This window comes from Pyxicephalus adspersus, chromosome 4 (genome assembly GCF_032062135.1).
Source record: "Pyxicephalus adspersus chromosome 4, UCB_Pads_2.0, whole genome shotgun sequence".
In the NCBI taxonomy this organism is placed as follows: Eukaryota; Metazoa; Chordata; class Amphibia; order Anura; family Pyxicephalidae; genus Pyxicephalus; species Pyxicephalus adspersus.
This window is the reverse complement of record NC_092861.1, coordinates 142,950,679-142,978,205: the sequence shown is the minus strand read 5'-3', so window position 1 is coordinate 142,978,205 and position 27,527 is coordinate 142,950,679. Positions and strand designations below refer to the sequence as shown.

Here is a 27,527-nt window from a genome sequence, read left to right as displayed (position 1 = left end):
CTGGTGTGCCCAAGGACGGCCACCTGGCAGCAGCCTGCAGCGCAACATCCTCACCAGTAGAGGCTCTGGAGAAGACGAGGATGCTGCTTAGATTGTGCATCTTAGCCCTTCTCATGGCTCACACCACTATTATGCAAGCCATAGCGCCCCCTAGAGGCTCTGTCCCTCCAAGAATGACATGCACGACCAAATGTTTAGTAAGGAGGTGATAGTCTTATTCATGGTCCGGAAATTGGAAATGATGTGGAAAGTTTTATGTTTCATACCTATGTTTTATGACTAGCAAAGAAGGATCAATCCAGAGGTTTAACTATAAAATAAATACTTAATTATTAACCCATTAAACAATAAAATACCACCCTGCTATTTACTTTTTAATATAGAGTTTGCCCATGCAGTACTCTTTCATTGCCTCTAGATGTCATCAGTCTACTGGCCAGCATCATCCAGCTCACTTACTTTGAGCCCATGTCATCGTGGGTCTTCCCAGCTTGATACTGGACACTTAAAAAAAAAGTACAGTAATAAGATAATTTCTCTGTTTCCCCCTGCTGCCATGTCAGATTCAGGCACTGCTTGCATTAAAAATACATTTAAATATCTATTATTATTTACATACTTTTATTATTTGTGGTTTTTATATCAGGTTCAGCTTCAACCTACCTTTCTAGGTGTCACACATTACAGCAATAAACTTTGCATGGCTGACATGCTTCCTTTTTTTAATCTCTGGATAAATCCAGCACTCAGAGTAAATAGACAAATAGCTGATAAGTAGTATAAAGCGCCCTGCTAGAAGAGCAAACATTTACTTATGGCCCCAATAAAACAGTGTCTACATTCCCAGCTTGTGTATCATAGATTATCTGGGTGTCTGCAGGAAGGGCAGAAGCTCTTGAAATGACTACACAGGTGCAGGATGGAAATTCATTCTTATACAGCTGATAAGATTGTTCCATTGAAGTTCACAACATATGACATGGTAACTTTTCTTCAAAGGGAAAAAACATTTTTTTTGTTTGTTATGTAACAGGCAAAAGAATTGCAAAAGGTCAGAGCTACATGAAGCAAAAGTGAAGTCATGCAGGCATAAGTTTTAAAATATAATATTTGCCCATCTCTGTCACTTATATTTGGAAACATTGTGCAATCAAAAACTATTTCTTTTTTTGCAAAAATATCCGGAGGTCGAAATCCTAGGCACTGCGTTTGTATTATTCAACTACAGCAAAGAGTTTCCGGAGTGGCATGCCGTGACACTTTATAAGTGGAGGACCCAGAACTACCCTGTTTCCCCGAAAATAAGACAATGTATTATATTCAATTTTGCTCCAATGGATGTCTTATTTTTTCATGAACAACAATCAACATTTATTCAAATATAGTTATAGCTTTATCTTCTGGAACATCATCATAACTCTTCAAACCCTGAATTCCATCTTGAATTTCTTGTGACTCCATTTCCTTCAATTTCTAATATCTACCAATGGCGCTTTCCTTAAATGGGAACCTCTTGTCCATGTATTTATATATATTGTAGCTTATTTTCAGGGAAAAAGGGTATGTGACACAAAAACTTGGTCCAGACTTTGTTAAAGCAGAACTAAATCTATAAAAGTGCAAGCAGGCGGGTTCTTGCAGAGTTCTCTGCTTTATTGCAGAAGGACCAGACAATGTCTCTTTTGCTATAACCCCAACATATCTGTCTGTTTGCTATTATGTAATTAAGTTCACCGCTCCTCACTTGCAGATGTGAGTATCTTCACCTGGTTGTCTTCCAGGTTCAGGATCCATATCCATCTTGTTTGGCCAAGCCAGAATGGCGTACCCCCTGGGCATGCACATGGGATGTCATTCATTGCAAACATACATTTATGCCAGGATCATACATTGAGCTGCACATGCAAGGGTCCAGGGTCCCTTCCAGGTTCTTCAAAGTTGAGGATCTTCAGCCATTTTATTGGCCAGGCGCAATAAAGTAATTCCCATGCATGCAAGTTCATCCATGCCCAACAGCTAGCTATGCCAAGATTGGACTGCGCGTGTGCAAAGTTTGAGAACAGGCAGGTGTGTTTGTTTTATTGCAGAAGAGACATTTCCTGTTCTTTCTGCAATAAAAAAAATTGCCTGCTTGCATTTTTTTTTTTCAATTTTTATGTTTAGTTCACCTTTAAAGAGGAACTATCTACAAATAAATGGCTGACTATGTCATCCCCTTTACATATCCACCATGATGACCCTATTGGGCACATGGACATCTAGGTAAAAGGATGCCAATCTATATGCTTGGTGAACTGGTATCTTAGGTTAGAGAAATGCATCTTTATTTCTAATCACAAAGACATACAACATTCCGAGCAGGGTCCCCTCCTCCTGTGTCATTGTTTGTATCTGTCTGTCATTTGCAACCCCTATTTAATGTACGGCACTGCAAAGTATGTTGGTGCTATAATAATACTGTTTTATAATAATAAATAATGTTTGCATATCAAAGCACAGCTTGCTTCAAAAGTCAATAAAAGTCCAGGCTACATAAAGATTTTTTTTTCTTTGTTTGTGATTAACTCACAGTGAGGATTTTATCCAGTAACTGACACCATGCTGTCCAATAATATGTTGGGACAAACATCTGCCCTATTAAAATAATGTACATGTTCCAACTTACATACAAATTCCACTTAAGAACAAAGCTACAGTCCCCCTCTCGTATGTAACCCGGGGACTACCTGTATTGCACATTGCATTTGATGGCATACCGTACATCAGGCATGGCAAACTACGGGCTGCCAGCCATATATGGCTCGTTGGGCTTTTTTATCCAGCTTGTCAAATAATGATACCAAATTGTCTACTGGCAAAAAAGGAGGACCAACAACACAAATTGATTGAAAGATTTTTTTTTTACTTTTAGCTAATGGCTTTTACATGTAATTTATATCAGTTCATACGAATACTCTCCATCTATCTGATACTGGCCTGGCCTGTCTGTCAAATTGAGTCAAAAGTTTGCCCATCCCTACTGTATATGAATTTAGGTAAATGAAGAATAGCTAAATCTGGCCAATCACAAGTCCTGAAGCCTACACACTGGGCTTGATTTATTAAAGTTCCCTACGATTTAGAAAGATAGACTATCATGGGAGAACTTGAGTGATCCAGCAAACATGGAATGGATCTGGTCAACAACGAATGGCAAATAATGTTTAGGAAATGTTTACCCGGTTTTCTGGATCTCCCAGGCTCTCCCATAAAAGTCTATCTTCTCCAGTTTTAAAGAACTTTAGGAAATCTGGCCCGTTGTGAACTTTTCACAGTAAAAATATAAACAGATAGGCAGAGCTTCGCGTACATTCCACAGTGAAAAGTCAGAGGTAGACACGTGATGAGAATATAAAGCAATGTTACCAGATTACACACGTCCTGTAGCTGTGTGGCATTCATGGCAGTGATGTCTTCTGCACCCAGGGCCATTGGAGTTGAAGCATGTTGGCTCTTGTACACTCCGACTTGTTTGTTTACTGAGATTGTGTAATGAAAATTCTTTCTGCCATCCAGATTATGACTCAATGGGTGGAATAAGTCACTGTTTACCAGGTGTATTTCAGGGGCTTCTGGATATCTCATTTAAATTATTCCCTTACCTTCTATATTAATGAATGTCAAATAATTCAAATAGACCCTGTCACCAGACCATACATTTTAAGAAAAACCTCATCATAGCATTATAGGTAATCAATGGGCCTGATTTATTCAAGCTCTCCAAAGCTGGAGAGAATACACTTTCATTGGTGAAGCTTGATGATCCAGAAAACCTGGAATGGATTTCTTCCATTTGCTATTTGTTTTCAATCCTGGACCAGACCCATTCCAGGTTTGCTGAATCAACCAGCTTCACTGATGAAAGTGTATCCTCTCCAGCCTTGGAGAGCTTTAATAAATCAGGTGCAATGCCTTTAAAGTTTGCTTTCTTGGAGAAAGTCAGCTTAGATGTACATTGGCCATGGACTTTTAAATAAGAGCTAGGAGCCTTAAACAAAAGGCAATCAGGATTTCAGTGAATAGAGATGGGGTTCCATTGAGTTAAAGACGTAAAAGAACAGGATAAGGGACTTGAGAAATGAAGGGACCTGTGGAAGAATGAACACCTAGAGAAGGGGAAAGGTAAGCTGGTCTGGGCACTTACAGTGAATGACATCTGAAAAGCTACCATGCATCAAAAGCAGAACTATAGCTCCACATTCACAAATTGCAGGCAGGTTGGAATTTTATTAAAAGAAAGACAATGTCACTTCTGCAATAAAAAGTACTTACATGTAATACAATTTTTTGCATAGTTGGGCACAGATGCTGGGATATGCGGGGTATCCTGGCATTCCTTTGGGACTGAATAAGCACTATCCAATTGGGCATTATAGTGGCTCAGTGGATAGCACTCCGGCCATCGCAGCGGTAGGTCCCAGGTTCAAATCTTGGCCAGAACAATATCTGCATGGAGTTTGCAGGTTCTCTCCCTATTTGCGTGGGTTTTCTCCGGGTACTCTGGTTTCATCCCACATTCCAAAAACATGCAGTTAGGTTAATTGGCTTCCTCTATAAATTGACCTTAGACTGTACTAATTACATATGACTATAGTAGGGACATTAGATTGTGAACCCCTTTGAGGGACAGCTAGTGACATGACTTTGGACTTTGTACAGTGCTGCATAATATGAGGGCGCTATATAAATACTGTATAATAATAATCAAGATTCGGCTAAAGATCCAACAAGCAGATGAAGATGGTGGCAGAGGGGGCATCATTTGCCCTTACTGCCAAAAGGACATTCCTGGTGGCAATTTCTTTATTTTGAAACTTTAGTTTTTTTGTACTAAAATACAGACCAGAAGGGATACTCAAGTAAAAGGTGGAAAGAAGAAATCGAGGACTGGGAAGAGAGAAAAGAAGAGTGAAGGAGTTACCATGAGACATAGTTGCATGGAAATCTTTTTTGGCAAACCTCAACACTGGCTTATCCCCGAATTTAGCTATAAGGTTCAGATGACTTTTAAAGTACTCTGGAAAATTAGAAGAGATAAATGATTAGAAGAAACATTGCAAAACTAATTAGAAGGACGAGTTGGTTTTTAATATCTAGCTGTGTGAGCAGAAAAATATGTGAACATATAACTGAAAAGAAGAATTTTACATACCTACATTGATAATTTGCCTTGCCCCCCCCAATGTGGGATACTCATAGTGAAAGGTGCTGCAATGTCCTAGAAGGTATAACAATTGCTAACATTCTTTGTCAAGCCTTGCTGTGTTCTTTATCCATGAATCATCACAGGTAGGAGGCAAAGCCATAACAAAGCATAATGATGGCCTTAGACGCTAATGAGCTGTGAAGCAAATAAAATGTTTAAAGTTTTAGGAGACAGAGGAGGAGAGTGCTAAATTCCCCACCTTCTGTGTCAGGTGTTACCTACAGAAGCCCCCCAGGTGTCTCAGAGCTTGTTCCTCTCACTTCCCATGTACTAACAAAACCAGCGAAAAGATAATAAATACCTAGCTGATACATAGACTTGCATTGTAAGATGGATCAGTAATATTTAATTTTATATTGTATTTAATAATATTTTTTTTAATGTACAGCGTTGCATAATATGTTGGCGCTATATAAATCCTGTTTATTATTAATAATATTAATAATAAAAATAGCCAGCAAAACACAGTCATTGTGGAGCACTGCAAGACAAGAAGCAGAGCATGCATATTTAACAGCAAACATGGCTGCCCCCACGTAAATACATTATGGTAAATTATATTACACATAGAAATATGGGGGCTGTACCGAATTTAATGCAAAAGAGGACATTTTTTAAACTGATATGGGTCATGAAAATTGTACATTTTAGTAGAGTATCTATTTCTCTATAGAGAGATACTACTCAAGAAAATCCTATTCACATGCAATGCATTTGTGTCATCACTGAACCCAACTCCTCGATGGAATGATTCAGGTGTGCAAAGTCGTGCCCAATTCTTTGCAGCCAATTTTACTTTGTGTGTATCATCAAATAGTTTCCCCATAGATTGTCCTTTATAGGTGAAAGTCAGAGGGAAATCCAGGCTGTATGATGGATGGGGGATCCATGACCAACCCAGTTAGCCAACCCCTTGACTTGTTGCCAAAGATATGTGTGGTTAGTGAATACGGATCATTTCCAGATTCCCGTTCTGTCTCGTACTCCAAATGGTTTCTCTAAGCTCTCAATGTACTGCTTGTTGGTCATGGTATGGCCACATTCCAGAAAATGTAGGTGAATGACGACCTTGTCATCCAAAATCATATATTGACGCAAAGGTCCTGATTTATTAAAGCCCTCCAAGGCTGGAGAGGATATACTTTCATCAATGAAGCTGGGTGATCCAACAAAGCTGGAATGGATTTCTTCAAAGAAGAAATTTGCTATTTGCTAGCAAATGCTTTGAATCCTGGACCAGATCCATTCTAGGTTTGCTGGACCACCCAGCTTCACTGATGAAAGTGTATTCTCTCCAGCCATGGAGAGCTTTAATAATTCAGGCCCAAAGTTCTAAGGAAGAAAATTTTCTTTATCAAGAATGAATTTCTGCCCTAAAACAGAACGCTTGACCCCTTAATCACTGTTGGTATGTAGAGCTGCTTGGTCTGTATAGAACCATTGTATGGTGTTTGTACACTGATATTGGTATTGCTGTCTGTGTCCCTGTTGGGGAGATTTAACCTCTTCAGGTATTGTCCTGGTGATTGAGGACTGAAAGTGAAGAGGAATCCAAAATTTAAGTCAGATGAGGAACACAAGGGAAATCTATCAATGGGGACACCGAAAAGAGATTGTATTCACCTTTTAGACATTCCTTCTTGCTTCCCTTTGTGTCTATAGGACAGGAGTGAAATCCATGTAGAGGAGCAAAAACAGCAGAAACAAAGCCTGACAGGTGTTTTACCTTTCACTGCTCTATCAAAAAAAAAACTTTAGAGATTCTTTTATTGGCCTTTATTGCTTTATTATCTTTGCCATCTGTTACAATAAATACGCTGACTCAGCAGCAGGAAGCCACACAAATGTGTTTTTGTGTTGTACAATGTTTATGAAATAACTATTAATAAAAATATTTATAGTGAAAAAGATACAAAAAGTTTGTTTTAATAATAATACACTTCAGAGCTGTAAGTATGGATGGAAGATTAAATAAAAAAATAAAATTTCTGCAGCCTATAGAATAATATTGTAGATAAATAAACAAATATATATATTAATACAACTAAGGCTGGGTAAACACGTGCAATGGTTCACATCCGATAATCAGGTCAGGGCTGATATAGGATGAAAATCTTGCGTGTGTGCAGTGCCCGCCGTCCATTATCCGAACGATCGCCCTAACGGATCCACAGACAATGAACGATCATAATAGAAGTGAAGGGAGGAGAGCACAGTGGGGTGCCGCTTCGTCGTTCTCCCCTCCCTATAGAGCAGATTGGTGCTCCATGTACAGCACTTGTGTGTACTTAGCCAAAGGCCAAAAAATTGACGTTAGAAAACAAAGACAGATCAATGATTATTTTCAAAAAAAAACTTTAGAGATTCTTTTATTGGCCTTTATTGCTTTATTATCTTTGCCATCTGTTACAATAAATACGCTGACTCAGCAGCAGGAAGCCACACAAATGTGTTTTTGTGTTGTACAATGTTTATGAAATAACTATTAATAAAAATATTTATAGTGAAAAAGATACAAAAAGTTTGTTTTAATAATAATACACTTCAGAGCTGTAAGTATGGATGGAAGATTAAATAAAAAAATAAAATTTCTGCAGCCTATAGAATAATATTGTAGATAAATAAACAAATATATATATTAATACAACTAAGGCTGGGTAAACACGTGCAATGGTTCACATCCGATAATCAGGTCAGGGCTGATATAGGATGAAAATCTTGCGTGTGTGCAGTGCCCGCCGTCCATTATCCGAACGATCGCCCTAACGGATCCACAGACAATGAACGATCATAATAGAAGTGAAGGGAGGAGAGCACAGTGGGGTGCCGCTTCGTCGTTCTCCCCTCCCTATAGAGCAGATTGGTGCTCCATGTACAGCACTTGTGTGTACTTAGCCAAAGGCCAAAAAATTGACGTTAGAAAACAAAGACAGATCAATGATTATTTTGAACGATCGTATAGTGCACAATTCTGTACATGCTGTAACAATACGATTGTTCAAATATAATCCACCAATAATGTACACACTAGATACGATTGTTTGAACGATGCAGGAAGTGACGTGTACTGGTGAAAGTGTACTACAGAAACATCCACCATCACTGAACGATCGTACACATAATAGATAACGAGCGATTGTCGCCCAAACGGATACGGCAGGACGGTCGTTCGTTTCCAGCGACATTCCTCGTTCATCGGCGTCATTGTGCACTTTTTGTGTTAACGATTGTCGAACGATCAGCCAATAATCAATTACAATTATTGCACGTGTGTACATAGCCTAAGCTGCAAAATGCGAGATTTGTCCCAGAGAACACAAAGGTGGATAAAATGTTCAAAAAGTCATTAGTAGGGATTTTTCCTGGGATAGGTTGGAATAAAATGGTTCTGATACAGTCCATAATAATGCAACTGACTTCCAGGTTTGCTGGATCACCCAGCTTCACTGATTAAAGTGTATCCTCTCCAGCCTTGGAGAGCTTCAATACATTAGGCCCTATGTCTCAAAGCAGAGCTGTGCTGGTGGCACAAGGAGAACGTACATAATATTAGGCAGGTGGAGGAAGCCCCTATCTAAGGAAAGCAACACATCAGGAGCCCAACCTCTGCATGGCAGCTGAAGACTTCCAGCTTTTGTCTACTCCAGGTCCAAAAAAGCAACAACAGCAAATACTCAAATCAAATTTGGAAAATATCATCAACACTTCCTCCCACGTTCCAGAAACGTGGCTTCCCCCCAAAACTGACCTTAGACTGTGATAATGACATATGACTATGGCAGGGACATTAGATTGTCAGCTCCTTTGAGGGACAGCTAGTCACATGACTATGGACTTTGTACATCGCTGCGTAATATGTCAGCGCTATATATATATATATTTATATAATGTGTAATAATTATAATAATAATACCATCTAAGGACGTGTTCCACTATGGCTGTGCAGCGTGTTTTTATTAATGCATGCACATCCCCATGAGCTGTGTTATTTCCGGCCCAATGCCGCACGGTGCATACCAGGGTGTCATTCTGCTCTCTGCAGTGATCTTTTATTGTCTGTTCTGGTGCAACGACACAACATGCAATAACGTGCACAGGTTAACACGACACACAAGAATGGCATAGCAAGAATGAATCTTAAATATCTTCATTGCAGGGAGCGCTTTATTGTACATTGTTCATTTAGGAACAGTCGCAAAAATCCTGGGCTAGCCCCATCTTGTTCCCAGGGAAAGGTTACACTTAAAAGCAGCAACGCAAAGCTGTGACAACCCCACAACTGATATTAATAGTAATAGAAAGTTTGTCAGCTTTTCAGCAATCTGTTAGATTGTAAGCTCCTTTGGCCAGAGACTGGCTTGAACCACCTTTTGTAATCTATAAAGAGCCCAGTCAGTACAGGGATTAGTTTTTCAGCTATCTAGTCTAGCAGTTGGCTGGATTGCAAGCTTCTTGTGCTAGGGACCGACATAAATTGCCTTGTGTATTGTATAACGTGCCCTATAATATCAGCCTGCAGTTTCTCAGCTATCTGTACAGTCTTGTGGTTGGTTAGATTGCAAGCTCTTTGGCTAGAGGCCAATACAAACCACCCTGTACATTCTACAATGTTAGCATGGGAATAAACTAGTTTGTCATTTGTCTATCCAGTATTGTTGCTGGTAAAGCTGCGTACACACTTCCAATTTTTATCGTTGGAAATGAACGACGAGCGAACGACGAACGATCGATTGGGCAAAAATCGTTCGTAAAAAAAGTAACCAACGACGCCGACAAACGAGGATAGTCGTTGGAAATAAAGACCGGACTGGAGGATCGGATTGGACGACGATCGTTGACCATCTATCGTGTGTACGGTCGTTCATTGATCGTCCATGGTCTGAGCATGCGCGGTGAACGAACGTTCGCTCACTTCCTGTGGTGCACGTCACTTTCTGTATCGTTCAAACGATCGCATCAGATTGTAAGCTCTTCGGGGCAGGGTCCTCTCCTCCTGTATCACTGTCTGTATTAGTCTGTCATTTGCAATCCCTATCTAATGTACAGCGCTGCGTAATATGTTGGCGCTATATAAATCCTGTTTAATAATAATAATAATAATGAGTGAGAAAAACAAACAAATAATTTGTATTTCCTTAGTAATACCAAAGATAATGTAACTAATGATAATAGTAACAATAGTAATACTTCACTTAACCGTGAGCTGATCAATGAATCAGAGCCGCCACAGTCCTTGTCAGCACCATTAGGAATTCATTATTTTACAAATGTATATCTTTTTATAAAAATTCATAATAATGGTCCGGAAGATTTCAAATGATGAATTTAGTGATCTGTGAGGTCTGAAAGGTTGGCGTCCACTGCCCAAAAATGAATTAGTTTATCAGCCATTTATTTAGTCCTGTGGTTGGTTGGATCGCAAGCTCCTTTGGCTAGGAACTGACATGTACAGCCCTGTGTATAATATAAAGCATCTTTTAATGCCAGTATAGGAACTCAACAATTTGTCAGCAGGGGAGTATTCGTAAAAAAAAAGAAGAGGTGGCATGGTAATAGTGAAGGATATCCATGGTAAGTGCGCCTTCCAATAAAAGTGGGGGCACAGCGTGCCCACCACACCCCTGTCAGTCATTTATCCTGTGTGGCTATTGGTTAGATTGCAAGCTCCTCTGGTCAAGCACTTGATTTATTATTATTATTAAACAGGATTTATATTGCAAATAATTTCCAATGTTTCTTTGAACCACTGGTTGGCCACTACTGCTCTATGGCATTTCCCAATTCCAAATGTAGCAATTATTGGCCAATTGGTCTTTAATAAAACCTTTTACAGACAGGTGATCTGAATTCATCGCTTGATCGGTTTATCATGAAACAAGTTGGGTTATTGGGAAGGATTTGCATGCACAGTGCCTTCTGTAATAGTTATTCTAATAATATACAGTATTTATATAGCGCCAACATATTACTCAGCGCTGTACAATAAATAGGGTTGTAAATGACAGACAGATACAGACAGTGACACAAGAGGAGGAGAGGACCCTGCCCCGAAGAGCTTACAATCAAAGAGGTGGGGATGTAGTACGGGGGAAATGGAATGATGAGAAGTAGTTAGGGTTTGAAAAGACAGAAGAAGACGGGTAGGCAAGTTTAAAAAGTGGGTGCTCTTTTAAACAAGCAGAAAGAAGAAGCAAGCCGAATAGGACAATGCATAGCACCTGGTGCATTCTAAAATGTACTAGATTGTAAGCTCTTTGGGGCAGTGTCCTCTCCTCCTCCTGTGTCACTGTCTGTCTGTCATTTGCAACCCCTATTTATTGTACAGCGCTGCATAATATGTTGGCGCTATATAAATCCTGTTTAATAATAATAATATTATCAGAATGAAGCCGTCAGTATGCATTGCACTTGTCTATAGGCCTTTCATGCAGCAGGTCCCATGTGCTGGGTTGTTTTACCTCCAGGAGAGGATTTCTCTGACACCCCCCTCTCTCCCTTTGATTAATATAAAGCAAGTAACATCCCCACTGGCTTCACATTCCAGGGATTCCAGCATTGTGATGTCAAGGACTAGCGCTGTGTCCATCTGTAATGCACTTAGCACCAAGGCTCAGAGTGACACCCCTCCGGCTCCTCCTCCTGCTCCTCCTGACTCCGCCCAGGCCCCTCCCCCTCCTCTCTGCTGCGCTTCTGCACACTTTCCAGCCAAACTTTCCCGTTTGTGATGCGCAGCGGAGGTTACCGGGAATCTCGGCTCCGGATTGTGTTTAGCGGGCGGAGAGGGGGAGGTGATGGCCGGGATTGCAGCCTGGTGACGGCGGGGTGGAGGGGAGCTGCCTGAGCGCTATCTCTGCAATCTCATTGCGCTTCTTGTTGGTGGATGCGCCGGGCTGCGCCGGAGACTCGTGCAGGTAAGCACATTGCTGGCTTCTCATGTCACAGATCTCAGCTCATGCTTCTACAAATGTGTACAAAACTATACAAAACTATACAATGCATACAAACATATAAAAACTTTACAAATATATACAATATATACAATGCATACACATATGTACAAAACTATACAATATATACAATGTATACACATCTGTACAAAACTATACAATATATACAAAACTATACAATATATGCAATGCATACAAACATATATAAAAACTATACAAATATATACAATGCATACACATGTGTACGAAACTATACAATAAATACAAAACTATACAATGCATACAATATATACAAAACTATACAATATATACAGTGCATACACATATATACAAATATATACAATGCATACACATATGTACAAAACTATACAATGCATAAAAACATAAAAACTATACAAATATATACAATGCATACACATATGTACAAAATTATACAATATATATATATATACAATGCATACAAATATATATACAATATATACAAAACTTTACAATACATATACAATGCATTTAAATGTATACACAACTATGCAATGCATACAAATAAATACAAAAACTATACAATGCATACAAATATATACAATGCAACATTTATTCTGCATGAACCTCCTGCAAGTTCCTCAAAAGCAGCGATCTGGGGTAATGCAAAAAGTCTCCCATTGACCGCTAATGACCGCCACACGGATGGCAAAAAATTTCCCACTGACCGCTATCAATATAAAATGCCAGTGATCTGATCTGTTAGATTGTAAGCTCTTGGGGTCAGGGTCCTCTCCTCCTCCTGTGTCTGTCATTTGCAGCCCCTATTTAATGTACAGCGCTGTGTAATATGTTGGCGCTATATAAATCCTGTTTAATATCAATATCCACTTTAGAACGCCTTGCTTTGATTTCAGTTGCTGGATCATAGTCGTGTTGTACGATTGGTCAGAGATTTTAAGTAAAATGTTATTTTTGGAAGTGATCACATTAACTAAAATTGTCCACAGTCACGCACCTGCTGATGGGATTGCTAGGCGGTGCGTAGAGAGTGAATGTACGATCACTTCCTGTCTTAGAGAAGCGGCAGGAAGTAAGAAAATATCTCAATGTCAGGGGAAATTTATATAGACAGGTGTTCTCATTGGAGGATTGAACTTCCCATTCAGGTGACGACAATGGCTCGGGGACAATGGCTATCCAGACAAATGGCCTTATGCTGGACATACACATTATATTATACAGTATATAGTGCTGACATATTATGCAGCGTGGTACAAAGTCCATAGTCATGTCACTAGCTGTCTCTCAAAGGAGCTCACAATCCAATATCCCTACCATGGTCATATACCTTTATTACAGTCAAAGGTCAATTTTGAGGGGGTGCCCATTAACCTAACTGCATGTTTTAGGAATGTGGGAGAAAACTGACACGGGGAGAAGCTGCAAACTCCATGCAGATAGTGTCCTGGCTAAGATTCCAACCTGGGACCCAGCACTGCAAAGGCCAGCATGCTAACCACTGAGCCACCTCAATGAGAACTTCTCCATCAGATGGATATCAATCTCGGCAATAATGGTTCCCATTGGTCGCAGTGATAGGATTGTGACGAGATAATGAAGTTGAGCAAACTGCTGCTGTTTTTTTTTTATTGCTATCTTTATCAGTAACTTGTGTCAGATCTGTTAATTGGTGTGTGATGGGGAGGGGACGCTGGCCACCTCGCTTTCAGCAATCTGCTTGTGATTGATTGTACTGGAAGTTGTGACATGTGGCTAGATTCAAGATACAAATGTATGAGCAAGTTTACTGATGATTGTGGGAATCCATTTGGCAGTGAAATGGTGACAACAGGCAGAACTTCTATGAGACGTTGTCTGGGTTTCATTGGTTACGTGTTTCTCCATGAGATCTGTTGGGGGAATGGATTTCTGTCCTTTCTGTATCACAGTTGCATTCTTAATGTTTCATATTTGCACCAGGGGATACATTTCCAGGACCAGCCTATGGCATGCCACTTCTCCATCCAATCAGTATTGAAGGGGCCCCTGAAAGTTGGTCTTGGAAATGTAACCATTGGTACAAATAAAAATGTATCACTAACAGAATACAAGTGTGGTATATGGTTACGATCACCTTTTAGTGGGCAGCACGGTGGCTCAGTGGTTAGCACTCTGACATTTTAGATCTCAGCCAGGACACTATCTGCATGGAGTTTGCATGTTTTTCTCGTGTTAGCGTAGGTTTCCTCTGACATTCCAAAAACATGCAGTTAGGGTAATTGGCTAACCCCCAAATTGCCCTTAGACTGTAATAATGACACCTGACTAAGATAGGAACATTAAATTGTGAGCTCCTTTGATGGACAGCTATGACATGACTATGGACTTTGTACAGCGCTGCGTAATATGATGGCGCTATAAAAATACTGTTTAATAATAATATTATTAGAGCACCCATATAGGTGTGCGTTGTACAATGTGGTGCCTGACATGCATGCATGGTAAATGCGCCTTCTTGTAGATTCTTTTATTACTTTTTGCATGTTTTAATGATTTTTCCAGCTGCTTGGTTTGTATTGTGAAGATGTTTTGTAAAAACTGCCAGCTAATCCTCTCTCTGCATTAAGCAAACACAAAGTCCCAAAATTCCCCTGCCGACTATTTAGCACTGACAGTCAGAGTGTTAAGGTTATCTCTGGATTTGGTGACAGACGGCGCACCTGTGCAGAACTGACTTGGGGCCCCTGTTGGTTAATGAGGGTCCGGGGCCCTCATGCAGTGGCACACCTTGCACCTTCCTATGCTTGCCCCTGTCTGGATTGTTATGATGAGTCCTGCACCACTACAACCAGACTCAGGGGTCCTATGCTTGTGGCCCCTTTAGGGCCCCTTGGACTGTTGCGCTGTATCAATTCATGTCATTGGTTAGTAATACTATTACTCGAGCACTCACTTTCTGTTCAAATATTATGCCTTTTAATACCAGCTCTGTATGTCCCCATTGGCTGTGGCAGTGATTGGCTGCAGTAGGGGCTGATCTGTGATCGCTGCAGCCAAGAACTGCAGAGACTCCAACATTTTTATGGGGCGACAACTCAGTCCAAAAGGTAGATAGTGACACTGGGTGATGCCAGAATAAAGATGGTGCTGGCCTTCTAGAGAGAAAGAAAAACGATAAGGGCAATGTCAGGGGAAGTGATGTGATTTTTGGGAGAGGTAATGCAGTGAGATGTAGTTTTGTGTTAAAGCGCAGGTTAACCTTGACGCATCTCAATTCCCCTTATGGGCAACGCAGCTCTGACGCATCTTCATGCTGCAGCAACCTAATGCGCAAAGGTAATGCAGCGCAGCATGATGCATGGAAAAACAATTCTGAAAAATGCCGCCTGCCCTTATATCTGCATGAGTTATACCGTCCTCGGCTGGAAGACATAATGTGATTCTGTGGGATCGGCTGGCATTTTGTAGGATGAGGCGGTCGCTCATCGCCGTGCCGCGACATGCCATCGCCTGCTCCTCTGTACGCCGCTTGTGTTTACACTGCCAGCCCAGCACCCGCCCACCGCTGGGAAGACGACTCGTCCTTTGTTAGCTTCATGTCTGCACTGGCCGATCCTCCGACACATCTGGTTCTAACATGCTCACCCCTGTCGCTGCGCTTTCACCTCTCGCCTTATATACGTGCAGACTTCCCTGGCCTGGTGACGCTGGATTCTCCCGGATTTATTCTTCCTTCCAAAAAGTTCAAAATTTCCTGCTTAGCAGGTTTTTTATAGCACCAACATATAACGCAGCGCTGTACATTAAATAGGGGTTGCAAATGACAGACAGATACAGCCAGTGACACAGGAGGAGGAGAGGACTCTGCCCCGAAGAACTTACAATCTAAGAGGACGGGGAAGTATCACACAATAGGAGGGGGGATATGGAATGGTGGGGAGTAGTGAGGTTTAGGAGACAGAAGACGGGTGGGTGAGGTTGAAGCGTTGGGTTTTAGGGCTCTTTTGAGCAGAAAGTAGGAGCAAAGCGAATAGGACGAGGAGACCATTCCAAGGAATCGGGGCAGCTCTAGGAAAGTCTTGGATAGAACTGCAGATTCATTTTAAACTTGTTTTGCACACACATTGGCTGCTGGTGAAATGGCAGAAGCTGTGCCATCCATCTGTTGTGATCATATGATGCCGGAGCGGTGGGACATGCCGCCGTTCTCTACCAGCCGGTGATCATCCAAGGAACAGCTAACCCTGATCAATACACTGTCCTGTAAGCTCTTCGGGGCAGGGTCATCTCCTCCTCCTGTGTCACTGTCTGTTTGTCATGTGCAACCCCTATTTATTGTACAGCGCTGTGTAATATGTTGGCGCTATATTAATACTGTTATAATGATAATAACCACATGGACACAAAGGTGTGACAGTCCAACATAAAAATAATATACATGGGACATATGTTTAATAGAAACCCCCTACCTATCTGTTCTCCCTCCTCATTTCTCTTGAACCCTTTTCCCATCTCTGCAACCTTTCCTTGAGCACAGGACAATGCGGTCTCAGCCCAGCCCACTTCGATCATTTATTAGGAATACAGACCCCTCTTCCTTTCGACATCCCCTCCATAATCACCTGATTGGCTAATTCCTAGGCTGGATACACACGTGCAATAATTGTGGTTGATGCACAAATGAGCGCTGTACATACAGCACCATTCTATGGAGAGGGGAAAACGACACAGCGACATCCCGCTGTGCTCGCCTCCCTTCAATTTCATCATGGTCATTTGTCATTTGTGGATCCACCAGGACAGACTATGGATAATGAGCGCTCTACACACGTCCGATATCAGCACTGAGCCGATTAAACCACATGGAGAGGATGTTGGAGGACTCCAGTGCTCCCTGCTGCATTGTTATATTATGGTATAACAATGCGGATCGTTAGTCAATTCAACACAGCAAATCCTCAGGCTGTGGGGACACCTGTACTAACATTGGATTTTCACCCGAGCCAATCATAGATAAGTGTTTCATGCTAGAACTGTGCACATGGAGCTTTAGAGGCGGCTTGCCATTGTGATGGCTTATCCATGTACAGCTGTTCAGTATTGATTGGACAATCCGCACTAATACATGGAGCAGCGACAACGTATCTCTATGGCAGCCATCGCCAACCTCCACTAAATTCATCATTTTAAATCCCCTGGGCCAATAATATGAATTATTTAAAAAGATAAATACATTTGTAAAATAATGATCTTCCTAATGGTGCTGACAAGGACTGTGGCGGCTCTGATTCATTGATCAGCTCACGGTTAAGTGAAGTATTACTATTGTTACTATTATCATTAGTTGTATTATCTTTGGTATTAATAAAGAAATGTAAAATATTAGTTTGCTTTTCTCACTCATTACGGGTTTATTTCATTCTAAGACCAAACAAGAAATGATAGTTATCAAAGTCAAACTATTTGATGCCATTAAATATAACAGTTATAGAAAATACACAGCTAAGGTCATACTTACCTAAAAGAGGATCTGAGAAATAAACAAATAAAATAAAACAATCTGATGAGAATCGGTATTGGCAGAGCGGGGTGACTGTTGTAATGGTGGAAACAAAACTGAAGCGTACGGCTCGGCAACGGTTACCTCATATAACTTAATACTACACTGCGTCACGCTGCGCCTCCCTTGTTTTTCCGTCTATAGTACAGTTCGTGAATTTAGTGCAATATAAAGGCGAAAATTGTAATTCAGCATAAAAGAATTTATTATACTTATTTTTGTTTTCCTGTTAATGTAAATAATGTCCTAATATTTCTGTGGACCACCAAAATTTTCCACCGGATCACCAGTGCTCGATTGGTTAGCAACCACTGCTCTATGGAATTTTCGCAATTCAGTATGTACCAAATATGGGCCAATTGGTCTTTATTAAAACTTTTTACAGACCGGAGATCTGAATACATCGCTTGATCAGTTTATCATGAAACACGTTGGGTTGTTGGGGAGGATGTACATGCACAGTGCCTTCTGTAAGAGTTATTCTAATATTATTATTATTATTAATAATAATAATAAACAATACTTATCTATATTGCGCCAACATATTACACAGCGCTGTACATTAAATAGGGGTTGCAAATGACAGATACAGACTGACACAGGAGGAGGAGAGGATCCTGCCCAGAAGAGCTTCTTCTATGGTAATGGAAATATTTCTTGACTCTCCCACAAAGGCTTTTTTTGTTCTCATTTCCTTGTAAAAGCCAACAGAGTCTCCAACCAGATTTCTCTTATTCCTCCCACCTGCCATGGCAATTACAAATTCAGATAATGATATCTGGCTTTGTCAATGGATTCAGTGTAATGTATGATAAAGCTGAATTCTTCAATCCTTTCCATATGGCTTGTACAAGGAGAGGCCAGACTGCTGCTAGGGTGCCGGTGAATGATTAAACACCCAGATGACCGCTCCCAACTGAAATATCAGCTTAGATGGTGTTGACCTTTTTAAGGTTATGACCCCGGGTCACCCAGCCCTCAGTAATGGCAATGTCAGATTAGCACATTTGAGTACAGAGATTTCCATTAGTTGGTGAGCCCTCCCTGCCCCCTCCTCCTGTATCCCGTGCTGGGTGGCTGATCATCTCTCCTTAAGTGCTGCTTGAGATTTCAGTGTTAGATAGATAGATAGATAGATAGATATAATGTGGTTTAATGAATGTTATTGTGAAATATTATAGAAATAAAGAAAATGATGGAGAAATACATCTTAGATTGGTGGTCAGTGGGAGAAGTGCCCTCATAGACTGATGGCCAATGTGACCATGCTCCCCTGAGATTGGTGACCAGTGGGAGAACTTCCAAATTTATTTGGTAGTCAATCAGAGAACTTCCCTCTTGAATTGGTGGTCCATAGGAAACATTCTCCTAGACCCTGATTTATTAAAGTTCTCCAAGGCTTGAGAGAATTCACTTTTCATCAGTGAAGCTGAGTGATCCAACAAATCTGGAATAGATCTGGTCCAGGATTAAAAACATTTGCTAATGACTTTTAGGAAATCCATTCCAGGTTTGCTAGATTACCCAGCTTCACTGATGAAAGTGTATTCTCTCAAGCCTTGGAGAACTTTAATAAATTAGGGCCTCAGGTTGGTGGTCAGGGTGAAAACTTCCCTCTTCAATTAGTGGTTATTGGGAGAAGTGTTAACCTTACATTTATGGTCAGCAGGAGAAGTGTACTCATTAGATTGGTGGTCAGTTAAACTTCTCTCTTTCATTGATGGTCAATCCAAAGATACCTCTTTGATTAGTGGTCTGAAGATGTTCTCCCTTGGATTGGTGGTCAGTGTGAAACATTTCCTCCTTTTTTGGTGGCTAGTGAGGGAAGTGCTCTCTTATTGGTGGCTAATGGGAGAAGTGCTCTCTTATTGGTGGCTAGTGGGAGAAGTGCTCCCTTATTGGTGGCTAGTGGGAGAAGTGCTCCCTTATTGGTGGCTAGTGGGAGAAGTGCTCCCTTATTGGTGGCTAGTGGGAGAAGTGCTCTCTTATTGGTGGTTAGTGTGAGAAGTGCTCCCCTTTGCTTGGTGGTCAGTAGGAGAACTCTCTTTAATTGATGGCCTTTTGAAGAGCTTTCATCTTTGATTGGTGGTCATTCAGAATTGTTCTCTCTTAGATTGGTGGTCAGTGTGAAAACTTTTCGTCTGGGGTCAGTAGAAGAAATGTTCACCTTATTCTCGTGGTCAGTGTGAGACCTTCCCTCTTTGGGGGTCTAATATTAATAATAATATTACAGAGTATTGATATAGTGCTGACATATTACGCAGTGGTGTATAAAGTCCATAGTCCTGTCACTAGCTGTCCCTCAAAGAGCCTCACAATCCAATGCTCCTACCATAGTCATATGTCAGTAATACCATTTACCGTCAATTTTTTGGGGGAACCAATTAACGTAACTGCATGGTTTTGAAATGTGGAAGGAAACCAGAGTACCCGGAGGAAACCCATGCAAACACAGGGAGAACCTGCAAACTCCATGCAGATAGTGCCTGGATTTGAATTTGGGACATAACGCTGCAAAGGCCACAAAGCCAACCACTGAGCCACCGTGCTGCCCATAAAAAGAATGTACCTTTTGATTGGTGGGCAGTCATTGATATGTTCTCTCAGATTGGCCCTCAGTGGAAGAGGAGTCACCTGCTTATGGAGCCCCTAATTACCCCTGGAAGAACTCTTGTGAGGAATGACTAGTATATTCTATAACTTTGTATTTTGCACTATTTGGCAAGTGAACATGCATGCAGAACCTGTTGAAAGTGAAAGGACACATCAGTCCGTATGTCAGAAAATGCCAAGTATCAATAAGCCTTTGCATTGTGCAGTGCGTGAAATCAATCTGATCACAAATAAAAGCATTTTATTATATCTGTTTGTTTGATAAGTGCTTATAAATCCTTGTTCATTCTCTCCAGAAGTATTGTGAGCTGATAATTGCCTGGGTGCTTTGTGTCCGCTGCTGTTCCTTCTGTGGACTACAGATCATCTGCCCCTATGTTACGGAGATGGGGGTGGGGTTGTTTTTCAGTCCCAAACTGGACCTCCGTTCCATGCTTTGATTGTACACAAACAGCAAAAGATCATACTGGTTATAGCTGTGTAAGGAACTGTTGTGTGAAAGCCTTTGATAGCCCCAAGTGCATGCTGGGACTTGTAGTTAATGGTCCCAGTTTGCCTAATCCAGGCTCAAAGTAAACACGCATTAATAGCATTGTACATCTGAAAAAAGGCACAGGGAACCTCTGTTTGAATGGATCTTGTGTAAATGTCCCCGATCTCTACACGGAGCGCACCACTAACCCTACAATTTAGGGCACCAACTATGTTGCCCTTTGCAGCAGACAATGGGACGTCATGAATAGGGTCGTACAAAGAAGAGAATGAGTTGGATTTTTTTTTTCTTCTATGTTACATTCCTAAAGGCCAAGGCACTAAATAGTTTCTGTGGCCCCTCTTCTTTATTGTCAAGGAACGGTTCCCCTCATCTCTGGACTCCGTGGAATGCATTGTAGGTCAGATAGTCAATTATAAAGAGCGAGAAGGTAGTATTGGCCCTGATAGGAAAACTTATCATTGCTTTATTTTATACAAATCTGTAAGTTTCCACAAGCAACAACGGGACTTTAACGGCACATACAAATAAATGATATCACATACATAGCTAAGAGCAATAAGAGTATCATCGCTTTTTTTATTATAAATAACTTTACAAAAACATTTCATAAAGATATTTAATACACAAGCAAAATGCCGATAGTGATTTCATTATTCCCTCAACGCGTTTCGTGGATCTAGTTCACTTCTTTAGGAGGAACATTTGAACATTTCAGGAAACAATCAACCTTATGGGTAAATGATTCCCTCAACAACAATGGCAATGGAGGTCAAGTAATAAAGGCCGGGCAAGTTCCACTCTGTTTGTAAGAGCCGATCTTTCCATCAATGGCCAAATGTACCAAATTTCACTGATGACGAACCGCCGGTGAGTAAACTCACCTGATAAGTCTGAGCAGTTGGAGGGGTACGGTTCATCATCAGTGAAATTTGGTACATTTGCCCATTTTTGGAAAGATCGGCCTTTGGTACTTGACCTCCATTGCCATTGTTGTTGAGGGGATCATATACCCATGAGGTTGATTGTTTCCTGAAATCTTCAAATTTCCCTCCTGAAGAAGTTAACTGGATGCACGAAACGCGTCGAGTGAAGAATGAATTATTCACTAATGACATATTTTGCTTGTGTTTTAAACATTTTTATGGAATGTTTCTGTAAAATTATTTATACTACTTAGAGAAAGCAAATTCAAACATCACCCAAAACAAATTCATTAGGGGGCAGTGCTGCCCCCTTTTTGTTTTCTTGGGATTTCTACCCTTTTATGTAAAGTGAAAATTATGTGTTTAGGTAGCTTTAAATTGCTCCTAGCTATGTATGTGATATAATTCATTTGTATGTGCTGTTTAAGTCCTCTTGTTGCATGTGGAAACTTACAGGTTTGTTTTGTGGGATTTGGCATATTTTTAAATATCACTAGAGATGACCTCTTTTGCTTTCTCTATTATTTTATACAATTTTGCTGTATGGTTGTGGCCATTCTGACTTTTTCCTACCTTTTTGAAATAGTGTTAAAAATGTAAATCTGCCCTTCAGCCTTACCTTCGGTTTTGCACAGTGGTACCGGCTTCTCTCCTGGACAGACATTGCCTACTTTGAATTCTCTGCACACTTTGGGCTTCTCAAAATTTACAGATAGAATCTTCTCATTTCCTGGCTGGGGGTCCTCCAGCTTTTTCCAGCCCTTTCCTACAGTTTTAATGGCGTGAATGCCAAAAGCCTGTCCCCACTTTCATTGTATTATACACTCAGGTACTGCAACGGGAGTACAAAAATGGAGAATATCTCCAATTTCTGCCTCTACTCTACAAATTGGCTCCATATTATCTGCCTTGAAGCTTTTTTCCCTCTTGTCATTCCATGCACAGGTGGAATGGCACTTCTGTACTTGGTGTTAAAATGCTCATTCCTTTCAGTGTGAATTGTGCCAGGAGGAAGCCTTCCTCTACAAAGAGACGGGATGTTTTTCTTTGCTTTTTGCAGAGTTTTGTGTTGTTTGTGAGATGTGTCAAGTGTTGGAGAAAGCTGTGAGCTTCGGGGGTTTGTATAGGAATAGTCTTCACACTTGTCTGTTAGATCCTACGACAAACTCCACGTGTCCCCGGGATACACAGAAGCTGTAAAATACCTAACATATTGACAAATTCAGACTTGATTGAATGAGAGCGTTTTATGGTAAACTTGGAGCTGTGACAAAGTGGTGGACCCTGGTGGGATATTTGTCTTGGGTGTTCCTAAAGTGATTCCCTGTTTCTGTCCACATTAAATTTCATTTTTGAGTGAACTGGCCCTTGAAGTCCCATGATGTGTTTTTGCAACTGCACAGCACATGGGCAGTATGGTGGCTCAGTGGTTAGCACTTTGGCCTTTGCCAGGGTTCGAATCTCAGCCAGGACACTATCTGCATGGAGTTTGCAGGTTCTCTCTCCGTGTTTGTGTAGGTTTCCTCCCACAATCCAAAAACATACAGTTAGGTTAGTTAGCTTCCCCCAAAATGGCCTTGGACTGTAATAATGACATATAACTATGGTAGGGACATTAGATTGTGAGCTCCTTTGAGGGACAGCTAGTGACATGACTATGGACTTTGTACAGCGCTGCGTAATATGTCGATGCTATATACATACTGTGTAATAATATTAATAATTCTACTAGATTGTAAGCTCTTCAGGGCAGGGTCCTCTCCTCCTATATTAGTCTGTCATTTGCAACCCTATTTATTGTAGCGGTGGGTAATATGTTGGCGCTATATAAACCCTGTTTAATAATAACTGCACAGCAGAAGCAAGAATAGGGAAGGAAAAATGAATTCCCCATTCACACCTCAGTGTTCCGTTGCCATTTGGCATTTTGCATGTTGACCTGGATTTGTGGAGGATGCATGCAGTTGTAAGATAAGTGAAAAAATATGAAATTTGAAAAGCCCTGAACCACTGTGTTTTTGTTTATTTATTTATTTATTTATTTTTTCTGTCTGTTTTTCTTTGATTACCAATGTTACTGTGAATGAATTTGAAGAGAAATCCAGGATTTTCAGTTGTCTTTAGAAAAGGGATAGTGGAAAAATTGACACTTGTTCTCCCCAGCCCTTTTTTAGCTAGGTACACCACCCGGCACTTTTCAGTAACCAACCGGATGTTTTGGGTGGTTACTGAAAACTTGGGTCACAATACCAGGGCTGCCACACACCTACAGCTTCTTAACAGCTTTATTAAATCTTGCTGAAGGATGTGAAAATGTTATTTGTTATTTTCTGCTGCTTGTTGTCAGAATGTTGGACTGTCACACCTTTTGTGTCCTTGTGGTTAATATTAAACAGTATTTATATAGCGCCAACATATTACACAGCACTGTACATTAAATAGTGGTTGTTTGTAAAACTTTTAATATCTAACTCCATTCCATGGTTGCTGATCTCTATTATTAAAGGTCATGATACGGCATGTAGACCAACGTATAAAAGTCAGAGGAAATATTAATGGAACATTGGAAAACCTGGAGGAGGTGAGTTGTGTCTGACCCAAATGGAAATGCGTAGGTGAATGTGCTAAAGTAATTGTCAAAGTTGGAAGAGAAGTGGGGGGTGTAAATGTGTGAAAGCAAATATCCTACTCTGAACGTTGGTAATGCTCTGTTGTCTTTTAAAGCTTGCCAAGTATTCACTTTATTGCTCATTGCTCTTATAGTTGCTGAAGCAAATGCCTTTGATTGTAAGCTCTTCTGGGCAGGGTCCTCTTCTCCTCCTGTATCTGTCATTTGTAACCCCTATTTAATGTACAGCTCTGTGTAATATGTTGGTGCTATATAAAGACTGTAATATATATTAATGATAATAATAAGGTGTACAAGAACTAGGGAAGCAACTGTGAAGCTCTGGACATAAAAGTTGCCAAGTTTCCAGGGAAAGCATATAAATTTAACTGCCCATAGCTTGGTATCTGCGGATTGTTTTTACATGTGGCTCCCACTAAGGGTGACCTGGTTTATGTATTTTGTATATGCGTTTTATGGATCCTTTAGGTATTGCCATGTTTTATCTGAATTTACTAGTTTATGGATTGTATTGGTGTTGTGACTACCGGGAACTAAACCTGGTCATTGTGCCTTGTGCTTACCCACTTCATCTGGCCTTAGGTCAGCTATAAAGTAGAATTTTAATTTTTCCCTTCACTGCACTCCACGTCTGACCAGTAATTGGGGAAATGCAGTAAGATAAGGCGGTGAAGTAATATGGTGTCATGGGATGTGTTGGAGTAAATTCATTTCTAATGAATAATATCCGGCTAATCACACATCTAATGAGAGTTTCAGTTCTACATTCTAAAATCTCCTCCAACCTTCTATCTACTGATAATGCTGCCCAGTAAAATATTTGACTATGCTGGGCTATAAAGTGGAGGCGGTCGGCTTTTACTCATATTAGGAGGCTTTATCTGTGTTTGCTGATTGGGCTGCACATAATGTTCAGTATACAGGTAGTTCCCGAGTTAAGGACATCCGACATACGGATGACTCCTAGATACGAGCGGGGCTTCCCTGCTCGCTCGTGTGCAGGATGGAGGCTTAATGGGGGGGGGGGGGTTTGCATGACTTGCAGAACCTCTGCAACCTCTTGTAACTCTTTAATGACCAGGACAAATTCTGCAGTTGTTTCTTTTTGCATATCAAAGCACAGCTTGCTCCAGAAGTTAACGAATGTCTAGGCTGCAATAGATGTTACCTGAGACTGCTATATATTGTTTCTGATAGAGCCCCCTCACAAATCAATACCCCCATTCACAATGACTACTGGAGTCTAAGGGCCCACAGGTAAGACACAGGGCCTTATTTAGTGAACTGCACCCATCATTCTGGATGACTCTTAATATGCACAATCTTTAACTATATTCTACCATCATTCCTAAAGAACAATGTATCCCAGTGACTTGTTACTGCTCTAGAAGAGTGTAAAAACTGGAGAAACAGAAATGAATTCATGTAGCGTTGTCCCTTTAAGCAGCCATATTGGATTGTCATCTTTGTGGGTTAGCATAGGTTTAGTCTTCATTGGCCAAATAAAGGGATTATCTTGCAATTACATGAAGGAAAGCCGTGCGCCATCTTGGATGTTCACTCCAAAAGAGTAATGACTTCAGTGGGTTTTGATCATTTTCTCTAAAGTGTTCAACCCAGAATTTTTTTTACGGCGGGTGAGAAGAAGCTGTAGGCGGGTGGGGGCCCCTTGGATTGTGACCCAACTTTTCAGTAACCACCCAAAAACAGCCGGGTAAATACTGAAAAGTGTTGGGTGCTGCGCCCAGCTAAAAGGGGCTGTGGAGAACAATGGTTTGGATAGAAAGTTTCAGTACTAACTATAGCAATATAAATACTTTTCGTATACTTTACATTTTATATATTTATTTTATGGTACTGATTAGGACATTAGTACAAAGGTACTCATGTAATTAGAGAGGGAAGGACACTGAAATTGTTATAAGAGGAGCTTTCTGGACCGGAGTTTTGTTTTCCTATATAAACCACATGGAGAGAGAAGGAGAGTGAGTGCAACAATTTTGTTTTTGTTCAGTTTTGACTACCATCCATGCCTAAAATATATTCCTATTCATCGTCCTGACCCCTGTGGTTCACAGGGCTTGATATTGTTTTGGAGAAATAATGGAATTTATCTGGCTTTGCACAGCCCAGCACCTGCAATCTAGAGATAAGAGGAACTGTCGCCTGCTTACCTCTGATTTATTACCCCATGTAATTTCCGGAGTGTTAATTGGATGGGCATTATTGCTTTTACAAGCTACTGAGCTGTGTTACACACTTTGTTGTTTCACCTTTGAAATAAAGACAGACCAGGGTATGGATCTTCCCTTATTGTGGATTAATACTTTCACTTTAAACTTGTATTTTCCAAGCGTGCCTTGTGTTTTTTTTTTTTTTTTTAACTTGAGTTGCAGCAAAGCTATTACTGGCCATTCTGGAGACCCATGTCCTCATCCCCCCTGCACCATCAAGACAAAATCCTATATGCTACAAAGCCATTGCAATTATTATTTGACAAATTTTGACAAAAATAACCCCCCAACATTATTCGCCCTCCCTAGGGCTGAATAGGTGGACATAGTTCTGTCTTAAATATAACTCCAGGCAGATCTAAATCAGGAGTGTCCACAATTTTTTGGCTTACGAGCTACTTTTAAAATTACCAAGTCAAAATGATCTACGGACAATAAAAACTTGGACTTAATAACTCCTGTGAGTTTATTTTGAAAAGCAGGGCTCCGTGATCTACTCCCGTTGCCTTTGCGATCTACTGGTAGATTGTGATCCACCTGTTGGGCACCCCTGATCTAAAAGGATATGAATAAGCACAACTCTATGACGGCACATCAGTTGTACTAAGGAGGCTGCTAATAGGAGGAAAGCATAGAGACATGAGCTAGTCAATCTGCTGCTTCTCCTTTACTATCTAACCATTGGCTTGACGAGGAACAAGACCTGCAACTGCAGAAAAAGCAGCTATGACCTCCTGTGCTGTGAAAATATTGAAACTGGATTTACAGAATTACAAATTCTTTCCAGGTAAAATGGCTTCTTTATACATATTTAATCTTTGTATTCAACACAATATACCCTAGCATGTGAAGACTGGAGTGTGCATGGGTTGAGCTTGAACTTGCCTCCAAAACCCCT

The 27,527-nt window shown here is 40.7% G+C and overlaps 1 protein-coding gene across 1 annotated transcript in view; it reads left to right on the top strand.

Annotated features, from left to right (window-relative positions):
- Positions 1-11,968: 11,968 nt before the first annotated feature.
- Positions 11,969-27,527, top strand: part of PTPN14 (protein tyrosine phosphatase non-receptor type 14) — a 67,957-nt gene continuing 52,398 nt past the window's right edge. The window contains exon 1 of the mRNA XM_072409861.1: positions 11,969-12,156. The gene's annotated coding sequence lies outside the window, so the exon portion shown is untranslated. The remainder of the gene's footprint in view (positions 12,157-27,527) is intronic.